Raw genomic sequence first — 22,915 nt, 5'->3', positions numbered from 1 at the left:
TTTTACTTGGTGCTTGGAGTGTGTTTACTTCACTCACAGATCAAGTTCGAGTTTCGCCTTCGACTTATGTTTTATTGATAAATTTTCCCTTAATTGCACCTTTTTTCCGAAATACTTTCATAGTCTGACCTTATTTTAGGTGTGTGAGTCTACCTACATTCCATGCAAATCAGATTCGAGTTGTGTTTCGGTCTTTTGATTTGTGACGGGTTACGGGCCTTGAAGTTAACTTTTTTTTTCTAAAATAACACTTTTCTGGAATTTTGCAGAAATGCTTTCAGATCCTTAACTGATTATTTCCGCGTGAGTCTACTGGCATTACTTACAGACCAAGGCTGAGTTTTGTATTTGTCATTGATATTTGGCAAATTTACCAGCCCAGGACTTTGCGTTTCACCAACACAGCTTTAGTTGTTTGTGGTTCTAATTTATACATATTTTTTCCCTTGATAAGTTAAAATCGTATGTAAAATTGGTGGCAAATGTAAACAGACATTATATTAATGGTATTTAATTTATTTCCAACGAATCACAACATAAAAGGAAAAATGTCACAATAGAAAATTTGTCTTATATTGAAACACTTGTATAAACTTGTATATTTAAACAATTTGTTTGGTACAGTTTTATGATTACGTATACCAAATCAGTTATAAACATATCAATAAAAATGATTACATTCTACTGTAATTTAATTGATATCAATGTCTGTGCCAGGGTTAATATGTTGTTACTCTCAAAATCTTAATTGCATACATGCAACATTAGAAAGGTCCACGCTTTCACCGGAACCATTCTCAAGACGAGCCACACCCTCCTGAAAAATGAGAAAACTTTACAAAAGTCCGAGCATTTATTACTTAAAAATCAGTCATTAAGCCTCCTGTTCACAAAGGACTGTCTAAGTTCAAAACCGAAACCTTTTATTCGCACTAGATATTGTGAGGCTACAAATGGAAATGTTTAATATTCAAGCAGGCAATATGAAAATTGAAATGAAAACCAGTGAAAGAACGGACTAGAACGAGACATGAATTGTGTAATCTTCAAAGAGCCTAATTTTAGCCACCATAGTCATGGTTGCCATGAGTTGCCCAGACAGTCGCAAACTCGTGAAGTTCCTGACATAGTGAAACCATAGACTTTCGGCTTCAGCGCATCGCAGTCGAACGAGGTGGCATCATGGTTGAACAAGGTTGACAATAAGTTGTGAGCAGGAAGTTGATCAAACTGCACGCCAATGATCATCGTCTGACCCAGAAGAAGTATTCACGAATCATCTTAAACTCAATGTTTTCACATGGTCTGGAAATGTCCTTAACCGACAGCAGTTAGCTATATTAAACAAGAGATATGTTTGTCAGAAACACAATGCCCCCTACAGCGCGGCTTTGAAGCCATATATTTGACCTTTGACGTAGAAGGATGACCTTAACCTTTCACCACTTAAAATGTGCAGCTCAGTGAGATATACATGCATGCCAAATATCAAGTTTCTATCTTCAAAATTGCTAAAATTATGGGCAATGTTACAGTTTTTGGACGGACAGACTGACTCGCGGACAGACTGACGGACAGTTCAACTGCTCTATGCCATAATACTAGAGACATAAAAAGCTGTGCAAGCATACATTTAGTTTCTGGAAAACCAATAAATCAACGTTTGGCGGCCTATTGAGAAACTGTCGAGTCCGTTTACAGGGAAGAGCCATTACTTAATGTCTTTAGATAGTATATTTAGAACGCTATAATACAAATATATAACTGTTAAATCCCAATATGAGAGTGTTTTATACGGGACCCACAAATCACTAGGCTTTGACCATATCGACTATTCCACCGTATTCAAAATTTCATCAGTAAATTTGTTAATTTTACCAAGAAATAAATCTTTACAAGTAGTGAAAATATGTAATATATAATTTAAGATGATTTGTGAAAACAGGCCCAGCTGATAGTATCATTTTACATATCTAACTTAGGAAGTGTACAGAAGTAAGAAACCATTTTGTGGAGAGATTGAAGCATATATAAGAAAATAAAAATACAACTTGTATTTGTTGTAACTTTAGTTTACACTAATATTACATTAGCCAATATACATAATTCTCATACTTCATTGCAATATTCCGAATATGTTGCTGCAGATTTATACAACGTTTTTGAGATAACATTCGCGTCAACTGATACAACTCCTTGGAATATGTTTAATTGAAAGTCATTTTTTTCTGTCCAATCGGTGGTTTCGGAAACTCATGGGGAAGCTTAACATAGATTCAAATTTGTATGGCATTAATGTTTTTATTGCTATGTTTTTATTGTGAAAGCGAATGTGACTCCTATGCATTTTCAGTTTTATAAAGTAATGTATATTTGGACTGCTATGTCAAAGATTGGGCAATAAAAAACAGAATGTCAAAATGTTATGCGTTGCTTCATTGTTCAATACAGCAGATTGAAAGGAAATCCTTTACGTGAAAACATCAAGAAATACAATTTGCAATAATCTTTGTAGTGTTATTATATTTCGGGCTTTTACAAAAACATGTTAAAGTCCGCTGTTTGTGTTGTTAGTTAATATGCTATAAAAATTAATATATCAATGGCTTTCGATTTATATCATTATAACCATTTTTCAAAAGAAGTTTTGCTCAAGTTATATATCGCTCGCCAATGGTGACATAGCTGTTTAAAACAATATTTGTATGTGTAAATAAAACCTTAATCTTAAAAAGCAAAAATATAGTGTCTGAAATAAAGAGCGTCCATGTGATAACAGTCTAATTGTAATATTCATAATCATATTTCTATTTTAAAAAATGTATCGTGTAACAATACATTTTACATGCCAATACACTTCGTGTGTCTATTTAATTTTGAATCTTTCATTTGTGTGATGTTTGTCTCTTTATAACCCGTGAACGAATCAAGCAGGTTAAACAAATTGCCACACATAAATGTACCATAAAGTTTGTCTCATACAATATTGTTATAATTTATGTCGATTGGGTACTAAGATTGGGGTGTGATTTCTTCTGCCGACTTTCACATTTACGTCCTGATCACTGTAATATAAGTCGCCCATAATATAATATAATATAATATAATATAATATAATATAATATAATATAATATAATAGCAAACGGAGGATTAATGTGTTAGTCGAACTGTCTTCCCTAAGCGTGATTCGAAGCACGGACCTTCCGATTCCTAGACTCCTACCACTAGACCTCTGTCCCCACAGTAGGCTGCATCAATTCCATGAAATATATATCCAAATGTAATTGAGATATTTTATTGTAACTTTATAAAACATTATTCCATTGTGAATGACCATGCAATCATCAACAACAGTAAGCTTGGTGAGTCAACTGTGAGTCTGTTTCAGTACTTGGTGTCTTTAATATTGAGTTAATATTGGCGTCATTCTAAGATTTGGGGATCAATCCTGGCTTCAAGTCAATTTATTTTGTTAGTCACCATCCGTCGTCATTTATTTTTCTAAAACTGCTTCGCATATTTTAACCACACTTTGTCTAGAATATTACTTTAATTAAATATAAAATAGGGTTATTTAAGCAAATAACTTAAATATGTTCGCAGAAATATTTTCTAAAACCACTGGAATCCAGATATTACATTACAAAACGAAGGAATATCGGATGAAAACGTATTATCAAAAAAAAAAAAGATGATGATAAAGAAAGGAAGCTAATAACAATATAATTTCAGCAAAAGTAAAATTAAGTTACCTCCCTTACACTATTATTATTTGTATGTTGCCAGTTTGGTCACACACAACTCTAAACTGTTTGAAAGGAGCCGGACAGCCAGCGTTCATGTTGATTTTTAAAACATAAATTTCATTGACAGCCTAGTTTACACTTGGTTTTTTAAGTCGTTGATTTTTTAAGACATGAATTTTAATGACAGCCTAGTTTACACTTGGTTTTAAACTTAACACTTGATTTTAAATTATAAATGCGAAATATTAAACTGTGTATATCAACTGGATGTGAATTATACTGAATAATCTCGTCCACTTGGTGCAAAAAGGTATCATGTGACATTGAAATTATATTGCACATGGTGCCTTTTTGCACTAATGCGGCGAACTGCCTTATTTTGTTCCGTTCATGCATATCAAGAATAAAAATACTGCTAAAACATCAATTGATTCAAACCTTAAGAACATTTACGGAATTACTTATATTAATTTATGAATAAAACTTATACGTAAAATAGTTCCAATGTTAAACTAAATCTTTCCTTAAAATTCCCCAAAATATATAAAAACTATGTATGGCCAGTAATAAATACGACTTTACCCGACCTTGTGGCAAATAGTGTGTTAGGTCCTTTCGCGGATACTATTGTAAATGTCATATATTTAGGCTGGCAACATTCACATTATGTCATTAAGTTTACTAGTATCATTTGGATTTGTGCGTATTTGCCTATATGGTTATTTTACTAATCCATCGCACAGAACAAAAATTGTACCAAGGTTTGAAAGCTTATGTATAACAACTATTCAGATTATCTTTCAGAGGACAACTAAAAAATGGGTCCGGACAAATAATCAAAGAGTCTGCAAGACGGGACAAGTGAAGCAATTCAAGGTCTTATTTTTATCTAATAAACAAGAAATCATCATGCGTTTGTTTGTATTAGTTGTATACTAAAAGATTGAGGGACACCATATGAAAACACTCTTCAAGTTTCGTTAGGCTACTATGTATATGTTAAAACATTTAATGAAAATTTAGATTTTTTAATTACAATTTAAGGCATGCAAGTAACGTATGGCCTATATACGTCAGTGCATCTGGTTTAAAAATGATGTAAACACATTTTACAAAAAATCTAAATGATAAGTATTTAATTAGGTATACATGAATGTGAATACAAGTCCAAAGGATGATCGGGGCCTTGTAAACTCAGTAATGGGTAACTTAAAGCGGTGCCCTCAAACACCCAGTGTCGCAAATTATTTCTACGGACCGTTAGCGTTTTATGTAATGCGCCTCTTTCTATTTCTTGATCATTATTGAGGTGATCATTTCGCGTACTTCAGACATAATATCTTCAAACATCTATCAAAATCAATTTATTGTGTTTTGTGCCAAAAAAGAACAGAATGTTGGTCTGTGAAATTCGACACCATTACTTTACAATATTTTAAATTTAATGTAAATGCCTTCGCCTTCAAATACCGTGCAAATCAATAAAAATCATTGAGCTATTCTTAAATTAAGTTGCCGTTAGTTAAATTGTGTATTGGTTTTGTTTTAATTATACATGATATATTGAATCAAATGCTGCTTTAATATTGTGGAAATCACTACTTTATATCTAGACACACCTTTGTACTGGTTGTTTTTTAATCTACGCTCAAATAGGTAGCTATTTGAAGATGGTTAAAAAGTGACTTTGAAGTGAAACAATAGGTAAGCCTTACGCAATTATATATTTTTTAAATGTATTCTATTGATGTAACTTTCATTTGTGGAATAGACAAAAACGTTCACTTTGAAAAAAATCTTAAAAGCATACCAAAAATTAAAGGGCAATATTACAACGTAATACGAATTGTCTTGATAATGTATTTATATCGCTTATAAACTTAAAGTTACACTTGATCAAACAAAACAAGTGTCTCCTATTTAACATTATATCACGTACGAATCCCCAAAAAATAATTTCTACATGACTTTCATTGGTTTATAACGGTGAATCTTTTGATCTGAAAGGAACTATTCGTGTCAGAAGAGCACGCATTGGATTGACAAGTGTATAGTTTTACACTGAACATAATATATACCTTAAATGTCTTAGATGGAGGGACAACCGATACAGAGACATATAGATATAGAAACATAAGACGGGATGACATACAAACGTACGGACGGAAAAACGCACCGCCGACCGACAAACAACCATTGTCGGCGAGAATTACTGATAAGACCGAAAATATATGCATATACAGAGACATACACCGCGGCATGCACACAAGCGGGCGAGCATACGGACTAGCGATCGTTCTGTTCGGCGAAATATCGACAGACAGAAAGACATGACACGCATACTATCTGACATACCGGATGGACAAGCCGACCAGCAGCCATTCGAACGGATGGACGGGCGAACCGAAACAGACAATAAAGGAAACCAAATTTAACGTGATCATTTTTTAATATTTTTTAATAATTAAAAAAAAAACACGCCCGCCACGTAAACAAGATTTGAAATGTGAAAGCTGAGAAACAGATTTATACCAACGTTATTTTTGTATAATATATGGTGTTTATGTGTATGTGCCTTTATGGATTTACCAATTCTCGTAAAATGTTTTAATTCATCAACTGTTTTTTATACAAAACTATCACATAAAAATAGTGGAGATTTAGCAAGATATGTCTTAACATATTTATTTCAAGGTAAGCAAAAGGCATACGCATCTGTCAGCCATATGTAAAATCTATACATATCACCATTGTAATAATACATATAAAACTGCAACAACTGATGAAAAATGAAATAACATTTGTTTATCTAGAGTCCAGAGCACTTCACCGAATTGTCAATCTGAATGTCGGAAGTACTTGATGACAGCGGAGCTGGGAAGGATACGTATTGGAGCGGAGAGAAACGTATTTGTGGAGGAAGAACACGGACATGATAATGAACAAACTAGTAAGAAACAATTTTGAGTTTTTTCATTTCGGGAGCCAATCGGAAGGAACCACTACGCCCGGTCTCCATTCTGATATTGACAGCCTATTCAAAAGTAACCGTGTTACTTTCATGAGAGTCTGGGGAGACTGTGAGGCCGGGATGGTATTGAACCTACTGATGCTCCACGACGACATGACTCCCCTTCAAAAGTAATTGCTTCAGGGCACTCAGGAACCTGAGACCAGTCTGCGCTAAGTTTGTGTGCGTAAGGAAATATTTTGGGCAAGTACTGTTAAGCCAAGAACGATTTAAACAGGATATTGAGATTATGTATAAAGATCAGGGCGAAACAACCAGACAAGGACCTTCTGTGAGCTGGTTACCAAACTGGGATGTAGTACAAGGATTTCATGTAATCAAACCTCTTCCTGAAATACAAGTTTGTGTAGACAGATGTAGAAGCTATCCCTGGCCTCCCGCCCAGTTACTTGAGGCTGCACGGATAACTCCGTGTTTTCTGATACCTGCTGGACATCCGGACAGTGATAACAAGAGCGAAGAATGGCGACTGTCTCCAAACCTTATAAAATGGATGTTGATGTTCAGCTTTAATATGACAAAAATAAAATGTTACTTTTTTTTTAAACTAATTACAAAATCTTTATTTACTAAAATTGTGGGAAATTCTATAACAAGCTTTCATGGTAAAACTAAATTGTATTGCAATGGACATTTTCAAGTGGCAGAAAGAGTGTTGGAGTATGTGGAGAGGAGGTATCACAGCAGAAAGATCAAGGCTGTATGTTGGTGTAGAAATTATATTGGAAACCCTTATCCTTGTTTACTGATATGCTATCAGGTATCAGTGTAAATGGATTTAGTGAACTGCCATTCGCATTATGTGTCACATGTCTAAGGCAAGACTCGTACTGCAACCCTTTTATAGTTTTGTTTGAAATGAATCGTAATATCACTGAAGAAGAGGTTGCATAGAGAGTTAACATGGAGAAACAATGGATGAACTGGGCTGAGGTGGATGCCCGCCCATTTCTCCACTACGGTATCTTCAGTACCTCACGTATGGAGGACTCGGTTATCGGGGCAATCAATTACATGCATTGAGAGACTTCGAGTTGTATTTACGTGATACAAGAAATAAATTAAACCTTTATCACAAAGAAACTGCACTAAACTTGTTTGGTCACTGCTATGAAATAGAAGGATGTTATGACGAGGCATTAACATACTATGAGGCATCGTTGCAATGTGTCGGTAAAAACAATGGTGCTAACCGGCACGTCGGGTGTGTGTTGCGCCTTCTAAGTGGTTCAAATACGATATAAACATGTTAAAGGAGCAAAATATTGAAAACATAAACATAAAATGCATTGGTATGATAAACACTTGTTGATGAGCTAGTTTACTTTGCATCATGTATTCAATTATATACAATATCAACAAACGAAATGTTCACGTATATACTTCACAATATCAATATTTTGAACATATTTAATATGCTTTCTCATGAGTTTTTCATATAGCAAGGACTTTTGGTCATTTTGTCACGTTGATTGTATACTTATTTACATCTGTCATATGCATCTATTGATTCATGTGTGTTGTAAATGTATGTGTCAATTGTACTCAAATGTTTAAAGTTATAAGCAGCCAGAACAATTATGAAAATAACTATAACATTTAAATCCATTTAAACATGATATTTAAGTCAATCGAGAGTTCAAAGGGGCCTTTTCACAGATTTTGGCATATTTTGAAGTTTGTCATTAAATGCTTTATATTGATTAATGTTAACATTCGATCATAAAAGCTCCAGTAAAAAATCAAGAATAAAATTAAAAAAGGGAAAAAAAAAGAGCCGGTACCAGGGCTCGAACCAGTGACCCCGGGAGTCCAGGAGTTAGTCTGAAGTAAAAACGCATAAGCCCTCTCGGCTATTCCGCCGGGCATACACAGTTTAATTATTATATACCTTATATAAGCAATCTTCGTTGTTTCGTAAATTTATATGACAACAACAGAACTCTCCAAATTATTCAATCGTTTCGCGTTGCAACGCTTTATAATTTTAAGGTTTTTAAATCGTCAAAAGATACATATAATGGCTATATTGGACTCCGGTAAATGTTCAGTAATACTGTTTCCTCACAAATATCATAACTAAAACGAAAATTTGCGAATCTGAAACAACTTATTTCAATTTTGTCAATTTACCAAACCGTGAAAAGATCCCTTTAAAAACCATTTTGCGAAACGATGTTTATATGAACCATCGTTTGTTGTTGTTTCTTTTTAAATCAAGAAAGTTTCAATATTAACGATCGCACATGATTGCTAAACACTTTTTAGAAAATATAATATACAGAGGTAGATACGTTGAATGTTTAATAATAAACATATATTTATAGAGTTTGTTAGAAATTCATGAGTTATTAAAGCTTCCTTTGATCTATTTTAAGCTCACCTGAGCACAAAATGCTAATGGTAAGCTATTGAGATCACGTTATGTCCGGCATCGTGGGTCAAGTTTTACCTCGTTAACTCTCTATAGGCCATATTTTTTACAATCCAATATTGATGTACCTTTGTCGGAATGTTTATCTTGACAATAACTCGGTTTAGTTTAATATGGATCATATGTCATCAAGTAAATTCTCAAAACAATATTGAGGCTCGATACAATATGTTTATTTGTTCAATATCTCGGCGAAACGAACGTTTATAACGAAATATTGTTGAAACTTGGTTAAAATGTTTATCTTGACATTTTCCAGGCTGAATATACATCTGAATTATGTGCATCCAAACACTAAGAAATCTTGTCAAATCTTTAAAAAAACAATCGTGTAACTACTCTAGAGCTCAAAATTTATGACTAAATATTGGTGATATTTAGTCAAAATGTTTATGTTGACAATATCTAGGCCGAGGTTGAATCTGGTTCATGCGCGTCCAATAATTTGGTTAACAGGCTTAATCTGAAAAAAACGTGTAAGTACTATAGGGGCCAAAAGATTGACTAAGTCTTGATGAGAGTTGGTTAGAACCATATCGAGGCAATATGAAACCCATGTTTGCACGTGAATCATGTGGGTTCAAAACCTAGAACACATGGTTAAGTCTTCAAAAATTAAGTTTTTTATTTTTTTATTACAATTAAATCATAAATTATAATCAAATGGTTAAACTTGCATAACGACAAAAATGTTCTTCAAACTGTACTCGAATCACTATAAATAACGAAATCTTGCGACTTTGATTAGCAAAGGTTTACACAAGATTTTTATTGAATTAAACGATTGACTTCACATATATTAACCGGGCCATAAGCATTTGATAATATACATTTACATTTTTTTGTTCGTTCACTGTGAGCTTTATGATCATGTTTTGAATACAATGGTAATGATGATGATAATGATGATGTCTAATAATAAACATTTATTTAGAGAGTTTGTAAGTTATAAATGAGTTATTAAAGCTTCCTTTGATCTATTTTAAGCTCACTTGAGCAAAAATGCTAATGGTAAGCTATTGAGATCACGTTATGTACGGCATCGTGGGTCAAGTTTTATCTCGTTAACCGTCTATAGGCCATATTTTGTACAATCCAATATTGATGTAGCTTTGTCGGAATGTTTATCTTGATAATAACTAGGTTTAGTTTGAATATGGATTATATGTCAGCAAGTAAATTCTTAAAAATATATTGAGGCTCGATACAATATGTTTATGTTTGCAATATCTCGGCAAAACGAACGTTTATGACTAAATGTTGATGAAACTTGATTAAAATGTTTATCTTGAAATTTTCCAGGCTGAATATACATCTGCATTATGTGCATCCAAACACTGAGTCATCCAGTCAAATCATAAAAAACAATCATGGAACTACTCTAGAGCTCAACATGTACGACTAAATATTGGTGACACTTAGTCAAAATGTTAATGCTGACAATATCTAGGCCGAGGTTGCATCTGGTTCATGCGCGTCCAATAATTTGGTTAACAGGCTTTATCTGAAAAAAAAAACAAACTAAGTCTTGATGAGAGTTGGGTTGAACCTAATCGAGGCAATATGAAACCGATGTTTGCACTTGAATCACTTAATGACAATGATAATGATGATGATGGTGATGATGATGATTTGATGATGGTGATGATGGTAATGATGATGATGATGATGTTGATGATGATAATAATGATGATGTTGATGATGATGGTGATGATGGTGATGATGATTAAACCGAACCGGCATGTTCTACTTTGAAGAACTACTTCACATCAAACAAACCCATTCAAATATACAAATGCAATCTAGTACATTTCAAAATATTTGTTTTTATTAAACTCCATTTCCTTTTTATTCGCGGCGTGATAAGAAAAAGGGAACCAGTTTTTCCATAAGGCATTATTTTTCTTACAATTCCAATATCAAATATGGTAAGCTTGAATAATGAATGAGGAACTAGGAAAAAGGGACCAACCTACTCTCCGCCATGTTGAGACTGGATATAGACGCCAATTAGTGTATTCAGTGTAAAGGTGGTATCGTCGTATTCATGATTGTGTTATCAAATGTGTATTAAAAAATGAACTTAACAAATATTTTAAGTTATAAGCATTAAATGAAAAATGTATTGGCAATTGCTTTTTTGCATGAGACATCAACGAGAATAGATTGACTATAAAATAACAATGGAAACATAATAAATACTTTGAAGATTTGAAACAAAACTAAGCATTTCCAACACTTTTGTTTAGTTACACGATTCCACATTTACACTGAATAAACTTATCTTCATGCATTTTTTATCAAATGTCTATTAAAATGAACTTAATAAATATCTTAAGTAATAAGCGTTAAATGAAAAATGTATTAGCTATTGAATTTTGTGCATAAGACATCAAAGATAATAGATTGACTTTAAAATAACAATGGAAACATAAATACTTTTAAGATTTTAAACAAAACTAAGTATTTCCAATACTTTTGTTTAATTACACGATACCACCTTTACACTGAATACACTAATCTTTATGCATTTTGTCAAATGTGTATTAAAAATGAACTTAATAAATATCTTAAGTAATAAACGTTTAATGGAAAATGTATTAGCTCTTGCATTTTTTGCATTAGACATCCAATAGATCACTTCCGCTCAAAACAAACAAAATGGCGGATTTCCAGTTTGGACTTTTCTACCGAAAATAAGAATTAAGTAGCATTTCTTGTATTTTAAAGATATTTGTTCAAGAAAGTAAAACACAAAGTAAACTGAAACGTGATTAGGTTTTCTCTCATGTAAGATTTGTAACTTTTCGGTAACTTTACAAAAGTGTTGGAAATAGTAAAGAAATATCTTCAAAATACAAGAGATTTGAAATAAAAGTAAGTATCGAGGTGAAACAGAAAATATATCGAAACGGGATTTATTTAATTAATTAATTGCAAATGAAAGGTGCTGTATATTAGTTTTTTTATCCCGTCTTGACCTGACTCCAAAATATTTGTATTATTAGTTTATACTAGCCACACGTTCTCTTCGAGGGCAGAGATATGATCAAAATGCAGTGTATGTTAATAGTGCAAAAGCGCCTATACTAGTTCAGGCAAACGTTAAATAACAAGGTTCACTGAGATAAATGCCCGTTGTTTGTATCTGCATTTATTATAGTAGTGTGAACGAAAATACCCAAACTGTAATAATGTAGGTGTATGCTTGACCACTGTTTGAACTGGTCTGTAAGTGAACATAAGTTTGCTTGAACTTTACTTCAAGTGGGAGCAGTGGTCTAATGGTAAGACGCTGGCTTAGGGATCGAAAGGTCCCGGGTTCGAACCCGCCCTGACCGCTGGAATTTCCTTGAGCAAGAAATTTATACCACAACTGCTCCTCTCCACCCAGGTGTATAAATGGGTACCTGTGAGGGAAATAAGCCAATATGCCGTGGCTGCATACTGCGCCAAGATGTTAACGGACGACGTATGACCCAGTGATCAGGGAAAAAACTGTAAAACGCCTTTGAACGCACATCTCGAGTATGAAAAGGGCGCTATATAAATGTGGTATAAAAATAATAATAAAATAAGTTTGTTTGAACTGGTAAGTACTTGAACTGATAAGTTTGCTTGAACTTATCAGTACTTGAACTGATAAGTTTGCTTGAACTTGTCAGTTCTTGATCTGATGTTTGCTTGAACTTGTCAGTACCTGAACTGGTCAGTTTGCTTGAACTTGTCAGTACCAGAACTCATAAGTTTGCTTGAACTGGTCAGAACCTAAACTGATAAGTTTGCTTGAACTGGTCAGTACCTGGACTATTAAATTTGTGCCAATGTATGCGTTATAAAATCCGCGTAGTAGCCACAGTGAAGCAAAAAGCTGCCTCAGCTAAAATTTATCGACTCAAAGATAAAAAATAATCAAAATAAAATTAATGTGTCGGAATAATGTGATTTTAATCCTCAAAGAAATGGCGACATATTAAGGCACTTTTTTCATTGCTTCCGTTGCATGGATAAAATATTGTTATTCAAAAGCAAAGTATAAGCAGGGCCGTTAATCACGGGCGCCACCTCTTTTTAAGATGCATTGATAAATGAGCCAATGCGACTTCCGATTTGGCGCTAAGGCCCGGATGATCAGAAATTTAACGGATAATTTAACAGGGCGATTAGGTTTTACATGTTTTTGTTTTCAACATATTTCGCATTATTTAAAAAAATCGCCCAATGTTATGCGATTCAGCGAAGATAAATTCATCCAAAAATACAATCACAACTCCTTTGGAAACGTGAGGACCTTTTAAAGTTGTGGAATGGTAGAATTCGTAAAAGCAAATCGATGTATTTTGCAAGTGTGACGAGCAAATTCCAAGCCAATTAAATCGTTCATTACATTAAACGATTTCTTTGAGCATGTACAAGTTAATGCATGTACAAAAACATCGGCTTCTGGCAGATCTAATAGATACATTTGCACTTTAAAAAAAGAGATGGAGAAAATGCCAAGGAGGTGGCGCCAAGAATAGAAGGTGGCGCCAATACACATTTATAGCTATTTCAAAGTGACATATTTTATGTAATAGTTTTTATTATGTTTACAGGTCTAACATTAATTTTTTTAAGTTGACTACTTCAGCACATATGACTCGCGTGCGTTTTTGAATTAGAAAAATTAGCTTTCTAATAATATATAGATGGGTTTAAAGTTCTTTTTTATAAGATAAGAACATTTAACATGTATTATACACAAAAGTTAACTAAAAAAGACCGAGCAATCTTCTTTGTTTGCGGTTGATAGTGAGAAAAACAACATGTTTGAACCTAATTAAGATTCGTTGACCTTGGCCTTAATTTAAATTAAACATTTGGATTTAAGGACACAAATCATCGTTTCAAGAAAAAGTATCTTATATTTATTTCGGGAATTATCATACTATATACAAAAATTGCTGTCGATGAACTATTTTGATAATGCTAAGAATTTAGTTATTGGTTTTATTGAGTATTACTTATTTTGGTATATATCGTACAATATGTTTTATTCATGTTGGTGTCTTCTTAATTAAGTTGATAATTCATATATTTAAAAAACGACATCTTATTTCTGACAGAGTGTGTGTATGTTCTGTAAAGATTTGGACCTTCGTATATAAGTTTTAAAAAAAGTAAATATAACAAATAACATAATCTATCAAATGTACGTCATGTCATTGCGATACGACTGTTAATTGATACATTCCTGCATTGGTGCCACCTCCTATCATTAACGCCTTCTCTTAAGCATTGGCTCCATCTCTTTTGGAAAAATGCAAAATTATCTATTACGTCGGAAAGAAGCCAATATGTTTGTGCATGCAGCATAATATATCTGTTGTGAGCAATCGTTTAATGTCGTTAGTGATTTACTTGAGTGGAAATTTGCTCGTCACACAAGGAAAACTCATTGAAATGTATGTTTCTGTTTAATTTTTGTTTTGTATGGATTAATCTTCGCTAAATCGCACAAATTGCCCGAATCAAAAGATAATGCGATATATGCTGAAAAACGTATAAACCCTGGTCACCCTGTAAAATTATCCATGACATTTCAAAACATCCGGGCCTGAGCGCCACCTCGGAAGTTGAATTGGCTCATTGACTCATTTATGTATGCATCTCAAAAAGAGGTGGCGCCCGTGATTAACGGCCATAATAAGACATCGAATGGCCGAGATAAGACAGTGAATAGATAATGAATGTCACTGCACATAGTCACAAAAAAACTCTGATGAAACCGTGTTTTGTAAAACATTACAAATTTGAATTGATTTTAATCCAGGACAGTCCGTTCTAGTTTAGTTTGCAAAGTTTTGAAGGTTTTGCGTTGACAGCCATGTATATTAATCAAAAAGTAAATTGGATGCAAACACGCGTCAATCATTGAATTCATGCATATCTGCACCACCGTCAAACAGGAACATAATCCAAAATTGATTATCGAATCAAACGATAGTCTCTGATGTATGCTTATATAAATTATATATGACTGATGTATTAAATATGTCAACCGCTTTAGAATATGTTGACAATTTATTAAAAAGGACACGAACTTTAAGACAAAATTTGTCAACGGCATGCCGTTTGTAAGGACTAACAACACGATTAAATAGGTAATTGAAATTGTCAGATATTTGCAACCACATCGCCTGAAGGTATATGTGCTGATAAAGAAATCATTTTGACCCGTAAGTTAGTCATCTTTCTTGTCCCTAATTTTGTATGGAAGTCTCACCATGTGTTTAGAAGTTACAGTCCAGACAATATTTACGACAAACACGACAGACGTACGTGTCAAAATTATTTACCTTATACCTATTGTCAATCCTACCTTTGGATGGTGTGGTTGAAAATAGTCTGCAATCTCAATAACATATTATTTAGTGTTTTTTTGTCAGTCCTCAAAACCGACATCCGATTTCCATTTCTAATTTTAAAGTACGTGTCTTGACACAATTTGTCAATATGTTTTGAAGCGGGTGACAGACTAGGCTGATACGGCGTGCCTTTATGACCTAGTTCCGAGACATACCACATTCATGCATTATTTTATTTACCCGTTTGACATATATGATAGTTCAACATTCGTTAACTGCCTTTTTCTGTTTACGTTTTCAATTTAGCGTCGTAAAGTGTCTTGTTCATAGTCTGCTAATACAACAATTTTCGAAAGCAAACAATATATAGATTCAAAAACAAGTTAAATAAATTCCTGAACAAGAAAACTGTTAAAATGTTAATTATTTTATAACTACTCGTATATCAAAATCGGTGAAATAAAAATGTACAAAATGTAAATGAAAATCGGTTAAATAATAAAGCATACCGGTTTATATGGCTTTTAATATTTAACGTTTACAAACTGATCGTGTCGAAAAAAAACAGCTATTACAAAAAGCGTTAAACTTCTCAAACCTGATCAGGTTGCAAGATCAACTGGTTTCACAGATGATTACACACGGGTCGGACAGAAATAAAACACACGTTAAAAACTTTATTTTTGGAAATAATTTATTGAAATATGTTTGCACAAATCTTAAAAGACAGTTTGTCTTGCGGTATGTGCCAATATCTTAAGATTTAAGAATACAGTATTGATAATTCAATACGTCTGAAATCGGTGCCAAACTTTCACGTTGAGTGTAGCATAAACGTGTAAAAGAATGTTGTAAACATCGAATTTTGGCTAAGAACACAAGCTTATTAAATTAAGTAATTCTGATGTTTTTCACATCGCGATAAGCCGCATAAAAACTGTCTTTTATGCACTTGTTAAACTTCTTCAGAATGTTTATAAAAAAGTTATTTGAAAATAGCACCACTTACCGATGTGTTTACGTCGATTAACATCCATTTGTGAACCACATAAATTCACGTTATTCTTCATCCTGGATTAGCCCAGTGGTAGCGCGTAATTTTGCGCCCAAATGTCCAGGGTTCGAATACCGTGGGATGCAAGTTTTGCATTGAACAAAATGTTTTTGCTGTTATTCTTATGTTCGTCTATTCTAAATCGTACATTTCGTATTAAATATATCAGGCGACATTGAAAACACTATGTAAAACAGTCCATTCAATGTGGTTGGATACTGTGTCCGTTTGTATAGCTCGATGAAACTCATAGCAATGTTGCTAAACCTTTCGGTATGCTAAACTTATTTCTCTAACCGTTTTATCATTTAATCTTGTATTTCACCTATAAATAATGACATAAAATTACGGAAATCATCATACTATCATTGTAAAACGTTTTCTTTTAAGGTTGAAGTTATTTTAGCCATATGAGTGGTGTTCTGAGAAAACTGGGCATAATGCTTGTGTGCAAAGTGTCGTCCCAGATAAGTCTGTGCAGTCCGCATAGGCTAATCAGGGACGACACTTTCCGCTTTTATGACATTTTTCGTTTAAATGAAGTCTCTTTTAAGCAAAAATCCAATTTAGGCGGAAAGTTTCTGCACAGGCTAATCTGGGACGACACTTTACGCACATGCATTAAGTCCAGTTTTCTCGGAACGCGACTCATTTGATAAAATCTAGCAAACACTGAATAAAAAACTCAACCTGGATCACGAACAAAAAGTAGATGGTCGGCAACAAAAAATAAAGGCCCATCGGGTTTAAGAAAACACACTTTTTAAAGATAAAACTACGAATGCCATAATTGACTTAGTTGTTCTAGAGAAGGATCTCTGAAACCAGATCAAACCCGGAAATGCCCGGTCTCAAAACCAACACCATTCCCAGTAATGATTCAATCAATGACGTTCCAATATTTTACTCACACTATCATGGCGAAGCTTATAGGAAAAACATGGTTTCACGTGGAATAGAATCCTGTAAATACTGAAGAATGAGACGATGAATTGTTGTATAAGTATATACAAATGTCTGTCTGTCTGTCTGTCTGTCTGTCTGTCTGTCTGTCTGTCTGTCTGTCTGTCTGTCTGTCTGTCTGTCTGTCTGTCTGTCTGTCTGTCTGTCTGTCTGTCTGTCTGTCTGTCTGTCTGTCTGTCTGTCTGTCTGTCTGTCTGCCTTCCAGCCCGTAAACCCGCGCGACCGCCCGTCCATCCGTTCGTGCGTTCTTTTGTCTGTCTGTCTTTCTTTTTGGGCGAAGCTTAGCGAACAACAGCGGATAAACTATATATATATAAATTCAAACATGTAGCTCTATTGTTATTTAATATTGATTCGATCTGTTTAAATCAAATAATCATCGTGCTACTCGGCAGGATTCATTATGTTACTTGGTAAGATTCATCGTGTAACTTAAGAAGATTCATCGTGTCAATTGGGACGGTTTATCGTGTCACTTTGAAAGATTAATCGTGTCACTTTGGAAGATTTATCGTGTCACTTGGGACGGTTAATCGTGTCACTTGGGACGATTTATCGTGTCATATGGGATGATTCATCGTGTCACTTTGTATGATTTATCGTGTCACTTGGGACGAGCAATCGTGTCATCTGAGATGATTCTTCGTGTCATTTTGAAAGATTTATCTTGTCACATGGGAAGATTTAACGTGTCACTTTGGAATATTTATCGTGTCACTTGAGACGGTTTATCGTGTCACATGCAAAGATTGATCGTGTCATTTTGGAAGATTAATCGTGTCACTTGGGACGGTTTATCGCGTCACTTGGGACGAGCTATCGTGTCATCTTGTATGATTCATCGTGTCACTTGGGAAGATTGATCTTGTCACTTTGGAATATTTATCGTGTCACTTGGAACGGTTTATCGTGTTACTATGAACGATTGATCTTGTCACTTTGGAAGATTTATCGTGCCACTTGGGACGGTTAATCGTGTCACTTGGGACAATTTATCGTGTCATATGGGATGATTCATCGTGTAACTTTGGAAGATTGATCGTGTCACTGGGAAGATGTTTCGTGTCACTAGGGACGATTCATCATGTGACTTTGGATTTCATCGTGTCACTTGAGAAGATTTATCTTGTCACTTTGGAATATTTATCGTATCACTTGGAAATATTTCTCGTGACTCTTGGGACGGTTTATCGTGTCACATGGGAAGATTTATCGTGTCACTTGGGAAGATTTATCTTGTCACTTGGGACGATTTATAGCGTCACTTGGGAAGATTCATCGTGTCATTTGGGAGAATAAAGGATAACATTTCGTTAAAATATAACAATGTAGAAAATATAAAACACAAATGTTTGTATGTATTGTTTCCCTGATTCATGTTTTTTAAATAATTATTCACTTTCTTGAATCAACATCATACTCAAGTAAACAGTGTGTATCGTTTGTATTCAGAAAGATATACATGAACTATTTGAGTTACTTCTCTTGAATAAAAAAAGTATTATTTAAAGCAAACGTCTCACTTTTCTTCGAATTTACAAATAATGTTTAATTTTTATGGAAACAAATACTATTTTAACGATATATGAACGATATTGACCAGAAAAAGGAGGGACACAATGGTTCTGTTTAAACCATATTCGTGTCATGCATATAACCGCACACAACAGACCAGACTGGAGGAGGATTTCTGTATCGTCGTTCCTCATTCCCCCCCCCACCTCAACGGCAAAAGCGGTCAAGGGATTGATGATGATGGTGATGATGATGATGATGATGATGATGATGATGATGATGATGATGATGATGATGATGATGATGATGATGATGATGATGATGATGATGATGATGATGATAATATTTCAACAATGGTCAGAATTTCGCACACTGGCATGAACATATGCATTATTTTTATTATTTTTTAGAGCAAAGTGTCATGTCGTGGTTCATACCTTTAACATTTGGGCCGTACTTTGTGAAAGGGGGATTAAATGTATGTGCGTAAAGTGTCGTCCGCCTAAACTAGACTTTTGCTGAGAAGATACTTTTTTGAAACGAAAAATATCATAAAGGCGGAAAGTGCCGTCCCTGATTAGCCTGTGCGGACTGCACAGGCTAATCTGGGTCGACACTTTACGCACATGCATTATGCCCCTGTTCACAGAGCACGGCTTATTTATATTTGATGCTTGTTCTTAAGGTTTGTTTGTTTCTCACAATCAATCATTGCTTTTTTAAGAAATATTACGTCCCATATACATTTCGTTTGATTTCGTTTAGGGCTTATTGTTTTGTTCTGACATTCGTTCGTTGTTAGCAGGACAATGTTGCTAAATTAATATTATTAACATTAATTTGCAATCACTTTAAAAGCACGAACTCGCATGTATCAAAATAAATGCAAACGTTAACAATACATTGATAAGGTAGGTATTTTCTCTCTGTTCATTAAAACTTGTATGCAAAAAAAAATCTCCGCAAATAAGATCGTGTCCCAGAACTAGGGTTCCAAACTCGAAATTGTCACTACACAAGCTGTTGCTTGTTTTCACGCAAATTTACTTTTAGAAATGATACAATTTATGAGAGATTTTTTTTAAAGCACACACATAACGTTAAAGTAACTTGAACAATGACTATTATTAAAAAGCGTGTACAAACTTGCTGATTTCATCACTTTATTCCAGTAACTGCCATGCGGATTTATATGCTTTAAGCACGTTCCATTATGTAAACGTGTCCAAGGTTCCACAAAGGTTCATCACGTGGTATTTTTATAACTGTTTTTACAGAGCATGTGATACATACTCAACGAATCTACATGTTTGGTTATTAACTTACATCCTGGACAAGTGCACTTTAACTTCAAGCAGTTGGTAGTACATTAATACCCCTGCTGTCGATTATATAAACCTCCTGGCATGTCTTTCACCAACTGTGTGTTTAGTAACAACTTATAATTGTAGAAGACCTGTATGTGCTTATAACATAAAGGTAAGACATTTTATACATTTCTTAACATGTATATTTTTTATTTTTCATAAACAACATTACTAGTAAGTCCGTACAATATGCGGCATTATTTTATGTTTGAATGCAAGCGCAAGTCGATGTTCCTAATCTATTGTTTTATATATTTAAGCTGTCATGTAACTATTTTCGATACAAGCTTTCTTAATTTTACTTAATGTTTTAGTTGTTGTTTTGGTGAATTATATGGCATATACAGTAATTTTGAAAAATAATAATTAACCGTTTCAAGTCAGGAACAAAAGTAAAAATTATCGATAACTTTCACCTTTTACTGTTAATTTACGTCTTGTTTTGACGACATTGCGTCATTATTTCAGCGAAATTCTCCAGTTTAACGGGGGGGGGGGGGGGGGGGAATCATTATAATTCACTCTTGATCACAGACAAACAAAAATATGTTACAAGTGCTCTGGTTAAATAATATATGATTTTTCCTGAAATATAATCGATAATCGACGAAACCTACAAATGTCCTTTTTTAAACAGCTTATACTGTTTTTGATGTGAACAAGAGAACAATATATCTGATTTAAAATATGACAGAACAACCAAGGAATTAGTACAGTAATGAAGGTCATTAAAATATATACCTTCTTTATACCACTTTTTATCACAGCAGGTTTTTCCGCAGGATTTTGTGTAGGTAAATGAGCATAGACCCACAGTTAGCAATAGAAGTAAAGGAGCATAGACCCACAGTTAGCAATAGAAGTAAAGGAGCATAGACCCACAGTTAGCAATAGAGGTTAAGGAGCATAGACCCACAGTAAGCAATAGAGGTTGAGGAACATATACCCACAGTAAGCAATTATGGTTAAGGAGCATAGACCCACAGTAAGCAATAGAGATAAATGAGCATAGACCCACAGTTAGCAATAGAGGTTGAGGAACATATACCCACAGTAAGCAATTAAGGTTAAGGAGCATAGACCCACAGTAAGCAATAGAGATAAATGAGCATAGACCCACAGTAAGCAATAGAGGTTGAGGAACATATACCCACAGTAAGCAATTAAGGTTAAGGAGCATAGACCCACAGTAAGCAATAGAAGTAAAGGAGCATAGACCTACAGTAAGCAATAGAGGTTAAGGAGCAAAGACCCACAGTAAGCAATAGAGATAAATGAGCATAGACCCACAGTTAGCAATAGAGGTAAGGGAGCATAGACCCACAGTAAACAATAGAGGTTAAAGAGCATAGACCCACAGTAAGCAATAGAGGTAAATGAGCATAGACCCACAGTTAGCAAAAGAGGTAAAGGAGCATAGACCCACAGTTAGCAATAGAGGTAAAGGAGCATAAACCCACAGTAAGCAATAGAGGTAAAGGAGCATAGACCCACATTAAGCAATACAGGTATAGGAGCATAGACCCACAGTTAGCAAGCGGTATAGGAGCATAGACCCACAGTGAGCAATACAGGTATAGGAGCATAGACCCACAGTATAGAAGCATAGACCCACAGTAAGCAATTCATGTATAGGAGCATAGACCCACAGTAAGCAATACAGGTATAGGAGCATAGACCCACAGTAAGCAATACAGGTATAGGAGCATAGCCTCACAGTGAGCAAAAGAGGTATAGGAGCATAGACCCACAGTAAGCAATACAGGTATTGGAGCATAGACCCACAGTAAGCAATACAGGTATCGGAACATAGACCCACAGTTAACAATACATGTATAGGAGCATAGACCCTCAGTAAGCAAACGAGGTATAGGAGCATAGACCCACAGTAAGCAATACAGGTATGGGAGCATAGACCCACAGTAAGCAATAGAGGTACATGAGCATAGACCCACAGTAAGCAATACAGGTAAAGGAGCATAGACCCACAGTTAGCAAAACAGGTATAAGAGCATTGACCCACAGTTAGCAAAAGTGGTAAAGGAGCATAGACCTACAGTTAGAGGCATAGACCAACAGTAAGCAATAGAGGTAAAGAAGCATAGACCCACAGTCAGCAATAGAGATATAAGAGCATAGACCAACAGTAAGCAATAGAGGTAAAGGAGCATAGACCCACAGTCAGCAATAGAGGTATAGGAGCATAGACCCACAGTTAGCAAAAGAGGTAAAGGAGCATAGACCTACAGTTAGAGATTAAGGAGAATAGAACCCAAGTTAGCAATAGAGGTACGGGGTATAGACCCACAGTAAGCAATAGAGGTGTAGGAGCATAGACCCACAGTTAGCAATAGAGGTAAAGGAGCATAGACCCACAGTAAGTAATAGAGGTACAGGTTATAGACTCAGAGATAGCTGTGGAGGTACAAGAGCATAGACCCACAGTTAGCAATAAAG

The 22,915-nt window shown here is 34.6% G+C and overlaps 1 protein-coding gene across 2 annotated transcripts in view; it reads left to right on the top strand.

Annotated features, from left to right (window-relative positions):
• Positions 1-20,439: 20,439 nt before the first annotated feature.
• The window catches only part of LOC127847695 (sodium-dependent phosphate transporter 1-A-like), a 28,108-nt gene continuing 25,632 nt past the window's right edge, over positions 20,440-22,915 (top strand). For both annotated transcript variants that reach the window (XM_052379771.1, XM_052379770.1), the window contains exon 1: positions 20,440-20,570. The gene's annotated coding sequence lies outside the window, so the exon portion shown is untranslated. The remainder of the gene's footprint in view (positions 20,571-22,915) is intronic.

The sequence above is a fragment of the Dreissena polymorpha genome, chromosome 10, assembly GCF_020536995.1.
Source record: "Dreissena polymorpha isolate Duluth1 chromosome 10, UMN_Dpol_1.0, whole genome shotgun sequence".
Classification (NCBI taxonomy): domain Eukaryota; kingdom Metazoa; phylum Mollusca; class Bivalvia; order Myida; family Dreissenidae; genus Dreissena; species Dreissena polymorpha.
This window is presented reverse-complemented; position numbering and strand designations above follow the sequence as displayed.